The sequence below is a fragment of the Saccoglossus kowalevskii genome, chromosome 15, assembly GCF_978046115.1.
Source record: "Saccoglossus kowalevskii chromosome 15, keSacKowa6.1, whole genome shotgun sequence".
Taxonomy (NCBI): domain Eukaryota; kingdom Metazoa; phylum Hemichordata; class Enteropneusta; family Harrimaniidae; genus Saccoglossus; species Saccoglossus kowalevskii.
This window is the reverse complement of record NC_140655.1, coordinates 5,132,133-5,142,300: the sequence shown is the minus strand read 5'-3', so window position 1 is coordinate 5,142,300 and position 10,168 is coordinate 5,132,133.

The window sequence follows — 10,168 nt, the reverse complement described above, 5'->3', positions numbered from 1 at the left end:
CAAATGTAAACAACAACCCAATTATATTAAATTGATAAAAAAAGAAATGTTATGTTGTCACTTGCAAATGGACAAACTATATTATACCAAAGATATTACTTGGATATCAGTATTAAAAATAATTACCATCGACAGTGCAAGCAGTTAGACACGTTTCAGCCAAGGCAGTTGCATAAATGTCCGATGTTTGTTCTACCATTTCTTTTGGAGAATATAATGTCCTCATCATAGTTGGATGTTTGGCAACTTCATCAAAATCAAGAAGGTTTTCGGCTATGTCTGCGGCAAATGTTTGAATGTAACTACACATTCCAATCATTCCTTTGTGTTTTGGGGCAGTGACCTTTTTACCACTTCTAAGATGCAATAGCGCCTGCCATGAATCACCATTTTCATAGACAATGTTATAGACAGTTGGCTGACTTGGATCAATTCGACCATTCACTTCAACTAATTTAAAATCACCATCAACCATGAAAACTTCACAATGTACAAATTGATTACCAAAAGCATGATCAATCATCTTTGATATAATTGCATCTGTCAATTTCCAGACATATTTTACATCATCATTTGACAATGAAGCAGGAGTGAAGCCTCCAATTTTGCAATGTATGTGTTTATTCTGGTAGTACGGCCATTCAGCTGTAGCCCAATGAATTATTTGACCATTCTGTACACAACATTCTCCTTGAATCAGTCGGTGACAAGGTACATATTCTTCTACCATAATAGTATCATTTACTGTGTAAGGGTATGACTTCACGTTTATGTACTGATTTAGAAAACCAATGTCGTCTATAGAATTTGGTAGTTGATTGAGCTGTTGAACAGCCAATGGCAAATCTTCGATTGAGTTTACACACATAATACCTTGACTAGAACAACGAGTTGTGGGTTTAATGAATAACCCGTGCTTCCCAATAACACGTGTGGCTATTTTGATGATATCTTGCGCTGATGTGTTAGCCTGCACAATGCCGTATTTGTTAGGTGTTGGGTCTTTATCTAGGTAAAGTCTTGTATAATATTTATGGTACGCGAAAAAGGTAGAAACTACTGAAGGACCTTTAATGTGTTCAAGATAGTTGCTAAACATGAAACACCACTGTTCAAAATATATGCAGTGTCTGAGGAAAATTCTAAACATTTCTATAAATTTCAATTTACAATTAGGGTTATTATTTAGTTAATCGAAACTCTCCTGGCATGTACCCGACATATATGCATGTTACGACAATCTCAGCTACCAGCTTCTATTTTCAACACGTGGGCGTGACATCTAAATTTGGTTCACGCTGTATTCTTCGCTACGCCATCAATAAAAAAAAATATTTTAACGCCGTTGTACTGTCAGCAACACAGATAAACCGAATAAATAACACCAAATACTTGGTAAGGCAATTGCGTACCGTTTTCAAGTAAAGTAAACCTGTACTATGTACGTGACTCGAACCAATATCTTCGCATTATCAACCTGACATCCGCCAACAGAGATGTTTCATAACTGTGCTTGTTACGTATAGAGATCATAAAACCCGTTCATGCTGAAACCCTTCGATCTTACTGCACAGGTGGTGAAACTTGAATGGTAACAGCATTGATACCAGTATGTAATACTGAGAAATGATTCTAAATGTTATATTCTCATATGAGTAATGTTTTTATTTTACTTCCTGTGTTAGCAGATATTATTAGTTTTTATAATGATTTAGCATGTAAACACTCCTACACATGAACAGAGGAACAGTTTTTACCGATACTAACCTGTAGGGTACCATATAAAAATGGTTATTCATTCTTACCAGCTACGTACCTACAGGTTATAGTATGAAATGAAATCTAGCAGCACAAGTCTTCACTGTGAATAAATACTTATCGCATTTACACCCACACATAAACCAGTGAAACATTCATCGCAGGGGGTCCTATTAGTGTACGTGTGATTGCTACTTTGAGGGCGTTTCATAGATATATATTTAAAATATCACCATATCACGTCCACGAGAATCACGTACATGTTACTTTCCAACAATATTTGTTAAGTCGTTAATCGTTAGCACCAAGCATATATTGTGTATGCAGAGTTTGCAATGATGGTGGTTTGTTAGATTTTACCACGCCTGTTTACAATAATTTAGTTGAAACCGGGCTCGAACAGTTAAGTATATTATGGTTACATATTACAGAATGCAACACACTGTCGAGAGTATACTAGGATGGGTGCTGCAACTACTGCTTGTGGGATTGCCATATTTGGATTAATTACTCTTTCATCGCTGTCACGATTATTGTGTGCTTAGGATTAACCCCTGTATACCGCCATTGTGTCGTTATCAGGCGTTTGTCGTTGTCACGTATATCCGCGTACTCGGAGGGTGAATCGTGAAACATTAATGCACCTTATTTTACAGGTGAAACCAAAGCAATGTGTATGACAGATCCTATCTTTGGTTTAATGGTTGGAAATATTGCTGAAGTTAAACCTACTCCTGATGAAAACTGGATTCCAGGCAAAGCTATAATTCCAGCATCAGCAGTATTAACCACATCCCAGGCAGAGGCAGAAAAACAATCAATCAAACCACTGAATGTGACGACAGAGAAGGTGGATGCCATTAACATTGACAAGTTGAAAGAATCTCAACTAGAAGATTCTACCCCGACAAAAATGTGGAAGTCAGCACAAAAACAAGGGCATAAGCATACGAATAATGCTAAAAGTATGCATAGAATGGGAATTAAAAAAGTGTATTGTTCAGAGTTTACACGCAGCCAGATAAGTATCGGAAACAGATAATGGTTTTAGCTCATGAATCTGTAGTTGGTGGGCATTTTGGTGTGAAGAAGACAGTTGAGAAAATAACAACCAGCTTTCCTTAGCCAGCTGTTGCTGGTGACGTTTTTTTTCAATTTTGTGACATTTGCCAAAAAGACATACCAAGGGGCAAGGTTCCAAAAGCACCACTGGGATGAATGCCTCTCATTGAGATGCCATTTTCAAGGGTCGCAGTAGACCTCGTTGGACCAATTTATCCAGTTTCAGACAAAGGGAACAGTTATATACTTATAATGGTGGATTACGCTACAAGATATCCTGAGGCAACCCCGATGCTAAAAATTGAGACTGAGCGGGTGGCTGAGACACTGTTTGAAATGAGTCGCCATCTTCACAGAAGGTAGTAGGTTGCATCACCTCTCCGTACCATGGGATTTTCCACTCGGTTCTACAGTGAACTGCCGGAAATCGTACTTCTCCTACCTTGTGAATGTATATAGTAAGTGTCTGCATTATATCTGTGAGAAAGTTGCCAGAAGAAAACTAACTTGCCGTACGGCTTAGCTTGGCTAAGCTAGCTTGGTTACTTCATTAATAATTTACTAGCATTGATATCTTAATTGCGTGATCAACTATTATCGGAACATGCCTAAATGTGTTGACTGCGGTAAAATAAAGAATGTCACACTCACGATGAAGATAAACCATTGTGTAACAAATGTGACCGGAGAGTTTAGAGATAGTTCATGGAGAAAAACAACCATCCTTAGTTAAAATTATGAAGGATTTGTCTTGTATTAGCAAGGATATTGCTGAATTAAAATCAGTACAAGAGGGCGTAGTTAAATCTGTAACATCCATGAGTGACAAATTTGAAGAAATGGCGAGAGAAATTGCGCTACTCAAGAAGACGAACGCAGAGCTAAACCAAGAGAATCACCGACTACGCAATCAAGTTAATACTATAGAAAAGGACCTCAATGAACTGAATCAGTACCACCAAGTTAATTTGGAGATTACTGGCATCCCAGAGACACGTGATGATGAAAACACAGAAAACATTGTACTCAATGTACTAAAGAAAATCGATCCCGGAACTACCGAGCACGATATCGATGTTATACATCGTATTGGTAAACGTGAAGATTCACAGTGGAACGATAAATCATTAATTTTAAGTTTTGTGTATGATATAATTCATGAGAATCCCCCACAATAAATGTCAACAATTTGCACAATATACATCATAAATATAGAACACGACAAAGATGTCGAGATGATTTACTTGTACCTAGAATGAACACAGTAGCGGGACATTTGCAATATCTTATTTAGGGGCATATCAATTTCTTTAAGGTCTAAAGAAAAACTTATATTCAAAAATACTATACGGGGAAATTTTATGTTAGAGTATTTAGAATAGAATTAATATTTATTATAAATGTATGTTTATATATTTTATTATTATTATATTTTGATGTATAACTACCTACTTAAGTCATCAAATTAAAGTTATATCAGGGATCCTACTCGACTAGCATTTAAGCTATTTCAGATTCCAGATTATTTGTATTATTGTTATTATTATTATATTATTAATTTGTAGAGTGGGGTTCCCCAAAGCAATCCCATGTGACCGTACACAATTTACCTCTGAGGCCCCATGCAACTACTGAAAGAGCTGTGGACACAGAGTGATCAAGAGTTACGTAATACCTACCAATACGTGATTGACTTGAGAAACAAACACGAATACACGTGCAAAATCGCCCAGGAAAACCTATTTGAGGCACAGGAAGACACACGCATCATTATGATAAGAGAACAAAGGCTTGCCATCTTAAAGGTCAGTCAAAAGGTAACTATCCTACTACCAACAGACAACAACAATGCACTGACAACTGGTGACGAGACGTCACACATTTTATCGTTAATCGGTACAACACCAGTACATTTATTATTTAGAGATACTCTTCCAGAATAGCACCTTCGTAACCATATAAATAGCAAGATTTATCCCTGCTTCGAAACGTAATGTTTAATGGCGCAGTATTTTATTGACAAAGAGCAAGATTATTTAAGGTAGAGATGCAGGTTCGTGGGCACTTGGGAGTGATTTTTTTTTTTTTTTTGGCTTTTTATTATCCAAACAGTCTTGGCTATAGACTGTTAAAATTTTGTAGAATTGTGAAAAAACGAATTTAAAATATAGATAACAGGTGCAAACGTTCTCTCTTTTGAATGCTTAGCAGGATTTAGCAAGGCTGTACATAAATAATCAAAAAGAAACATGGTGAAAAAAGAAAAGGGATCTCCATATTATGCACTATATTTAATAACACAATGATAATACATTTAAATTTGGAACAGTTACAGCCATTTATGAGCATTAGCAAACTTCTTACTGAATGAATTGTTATTAGCAATTATCCCAGCTTCTTTTTAGTGCACATCCCAGAACTTTAATAAAATAGCTCCTAGACGCTTTGAACTTTTGTTTTGAAATTTCCACAAATGATTGACAATGAGTTTATCTTCAAAACGCTGTCGAGCATTGTTTTTGGCTGAACAATCGTACTGACAACAAGCCTGGGTGTTAATTATGTATAAACTTGAAGTAGTGAAATTTGAGCTTCTGCCCTGCAAAATGACAACTGGTAGACAGTTTTCAAGACGGTACTTTCTTCATTGTAAAAAGATGTACCCATCAACCAATTTTGACAGGAAACAGAAGCATGGTTTAGAAGCAAATTTTTTTTGAAATCACTTTTGTGCATATTTCAAACAAACTACAGTGTCCATAAAAATAATACTAACAAAATTTTAAAATTCATACAATAAACTTTCCGAAAATATATAGTTTTGTGGACAAGGGAGGTCATCTTGGTTTTCCTTCTTAACTAATTAAAATACCTGTCAGGTAAACTGCATCCCTACCTTAAGTAAGAGGGAAATGACTTTTAATTTTCAAACAAGGCAAAACAACTAGAGAGGCATAAATTTGGCTTTTTCATTCCAATCCAATACAGTTGCACACTGGCTCTATTCGTCTGTTTCGCAAATAGATATTATGTTACCAACTAACTATATTATGTACTTATTATGTAGTCAGCTTGAACAGGTCTGTATTGAATATGTCCCACCAGTGACTAGATGGAAATGCACAAGCTGAATGTCGGGCTACACAGACATTGTAGGTATTGTAACTACACACGCTTAGAAAACGCGTTACCCTGTCCACGTGCAATGATTCGTATCACCTACACTACGAAGTCAATTGTTTTAATTTCTCTGTAATAGCAATCATTTCATAGAGAATGGATAACGTGCCTAGATATATTTTGAAATTGCGAAAATGATACGGCAGTTACTAGATGTCTTTAACTAATACCCTGAATGTTTATGAGATCTACTATAGAGAATGTGTGATACCACACAACCATTGTACATGTTGTCTAAAAATAACAGGAAACATAGTTTGGTGTCAGACAAGAATGCTGTTTCCAGGCTGCTCAAAAAAACCTTAAATCGTACCTGCTTTCAAAATAAAAATGACGGGTAAATCTGGACCTTGATCCAGAAATGCTTTTTCTTCTAATAGATTGTGTTATGCAGCTTGCTTGTGACGTCACTAAATAACCCATTCATTGTTATTGTATGTACCAGTAGAATTCAGAAAATACGGGAATTCAAAATGGTAAATTCAAATACCCGAATGTAGTTGATCTCTAGTATATTGTTTTTGTTTTCTGAAAATTGTCACTAAGATATAGTTTATGAGATAATATGCAAATAAATCCCGATAAGTGTAACAATTTTAACTGATACGAACTTATCAGTATCAAACGTGTTTAAACTTGTAGAGGTACATGTTATTGCACTATATAAGAACGCCCACAGATCTAAACAATTACAGCAATGTGACCGGCCTTTCCATTGTATATACAAGTCACATATTTGCTTCATCACCAGAAGGCGCCTTTATGGTTGTGTGGTAATAGATCGGTAATATTGAGGTATTAAACTTTTACTAAAGATAGAATACGTCATCCAAAATTGGGAGAATTTGTCACAGACTCAGGGCAAAACCGTTGACTGAATTTTGGGGGAACCTTGTTTGATGTGGTATCACAAAGCCCTGGCCAACAAATCCAAGTTGTCTCAAACATATGACATGGATTCTGTGATCAAGTGCACGTTATGTGCCACAATTACTATTGTATATCCGTATATATAAAAATTGTTCAACATCTCCTAATTGTAATACTGGACGTTTCACGTCGAACGTGTTTCCATGTAAAATAACTGTTTTTGGAATAAATACAATAAACAAACTTGAGATAATTTAGTCTTATGATTTACAAATTATGCAAAATAATTACATTAGTACATTATATTGATATATACTACTGATAGATTTCATGTAAAGCCCTAATTGTTAAATGGGTCGACGCAACTCACAACCATCTTATTTACATGTTCCTATTTGAGATTGGTGCATTCACTAATATTATCAGTATTAGCAAGAGGTTTTAAATTTAAATTCATTTATCACTGGACAGTACGAATTAATAAAATTGACTTCCAGTTTCAAATGTAATATATATTCGGAGATATATATCACTTCTTGCAGACAAGAAACATCTAATTCAATGCAGTTCACATTGAATCATGCAAGCAACCTGACGAATTTCAAAACAATAGAGTCCAGCTCATTCTTTTGAACCCTTAGTAAGTATTGCAGTAGCTCGATATATACACAATAAACAGCCTAAAACAATTCCGACATTACTTAATAAACAGGCAGTTTAGCAATAATGTCGCACATTTAACATATCTTACTGAAATTCCAGAAATACTGTTACTATTGTGCATCTATCAAAGTGTGGGCCACGCAGCAAATAAAAGTCATAATAGTGCATATTACATCAGACAGCTGTCAATAGACTTCTTTTGAATAGAGGACAGGCAATTCAGTAAGCATGATTTCCGTAATAGCATCATCTGCGTCAAATACAAAGCAGAAATAAAGAAACTGATCTCAAACAGCTCGACCACAAGAACAGAAACCTTTTATTCAGAAAAAGAATAACATAAAATACAATGCAAATAACTAATATTTCAAACACGAGTGCATAAACCGAATATAATATTATATACTGTATGTGCAGTCTGCAATAAAAAACCATTCTCTTTTCTTTAGAACGTCAAGCAACCATTTCAGCAGTGTGAACAAATCCTTTGTAACCGTTAGTGACTAACATAATATTATAACTTTGAATGAGCAACATACCCGTATAATAGCACACGACTACCAACTAAAACACAACTTACATCATCAGTGATAATAATAAATATTCAATGCAATCGTTGCTCGACGTTACCTGATATTAGCTACTAAATACAGTTTTAAATCTAAATTAATTTGTGTTGCAAGTGATTCTTCGCAACACCACATTTAATCACAATATGCACGACAAATGGGTGCTTTGCACTTACGTTAAACAACTAATGTCATATTCCAGATGCGCCCCACATTGGAACGACCACAATTGGAATAGAATGGAAATTATGATAATATATTTATTTTTCTCAACTTAGTCTTGTATGTCAACGGCATACCACAACAATATTACAACAATGTCACAAAATACTACCATGCAGTTTAAAAATATTGAATATAGTTTGCATTACAATTACAAAATAAATTAATATATAGTAGTTATAGAACAATCCATTCACATCGCCTGAATCATTGATGAAATCATGCACAGAAGAATCATATTATCAGATGATATATACATACTAAAACATTAATGGATATCACTAAATAGATATCAAATAAACATTTCTCTCGCTATATCTGTCTGAATTATTTCCGAGGTAACATGCAATGTAGAGAATGTTAATTACCAAAACTTGATTTTTAATGAAGCGTTTTTGTGGGAATCTCATGCTATGATCCGAATACCTTAGTAATATGCTGTATACCTAGTAAGGAATGTCATTTTGTTTCAACTTCTAATCATGATTATTCCCAAGGAGTCATGTCTGGTTTCTTCAGTACTCGGTTACAAAGCTCATGGTGCCTTTTAATCAAGTCTGTGAAAATAAATTCACAATGTTATAAAATTACGAACAAATTTATAATGCATAAGGTAAACAATAATCCATTTAACGATTTAACATGACATGATTTCTGAATTTGTTTCACATATGAGCCAATCACACGCACAGTTCTGCCTCTTTATTTGACGTTAATACTACTAGACAAAAAAAAACTTAATTATGTCCAATTAATAAAATAACATGTCATTTTGTAATTTGCAAAATGGACAAACTATATTATCACCGCGGATTATTTTAGGAAATTAATATAATAATAATAATTACCATCGACAGTGTAACCAGTCAAACACGTTTTAGCCAAGACAGTTGCATAGATGTCCGATGTTTGCTCTATCATTTCTTTCGGAGAACACAGAGTTCTCATCATAGTTGGATGTTTGGCAACTTCATCAAAATCAAGAAGGTTTTCGGCTATGTCTGAAGCAAATGTTTGAATGAAACCACACATTCCAATCATTCCTTTGTGTTTTGGAGCAGTTACCTTTTTACCACTTCCAAGATGCAATAGCGCCTGCCATGAATCACCATTTTCATAGACAATGTTATAGACAGGTGGCAGACTTGGATCAATTCGACCATTCACTTCAACTAATTTAAATTCACCATCAACCATGAAAAACTCACAATGTAGAAATTGATTATTAAAACCATGATCAATCATCTTTGATATAATTGCATCTGTCAATTTCCAGAGGCGTTTCGTGTCATCATTTGACAGTAGAGGAGGAGTGATTCCTCCTATATTACAATGGGTATGTTTATTCTGGTAGTAAGGCCATTCAGCTGTAGCCCAATGGATTATCTGACCATTCTGTACACAACATTCTGCTTGAATCAGTCGGTGACCAGGTACATATTCTTCTACCATAATAGTATCTTGTACTGCGTAAGGGTATGACTTCACGTTGATGTACTGATTGAGAAAACCAATGTCGACTTTCGAACTTGGTAGTTCATTGAGTTGTTGAACGGCCATTGGCAAAGTTTTGATCGACTTTACCCTCACAATACCTTCACTGGCCCAACGAGTTGTGGGTTTTATGAATAACCCGTGCTTCCCGATAACACGTGTGGCTATTTTGATGATATCTTGCGCTGATGTGTTAGCCTGTACAATGCCGTATTTTTTAGGTGTTGGGTCTTGATCTAGGTAAAGTCTTGTATAATATTTATGGTACGCGAGAAAGGTAGAAACCACTGAAGGACCTTTAATGTGTTCAAATGTTTCAGATAATGCAGCATGCACAAGAGCACTGTAAT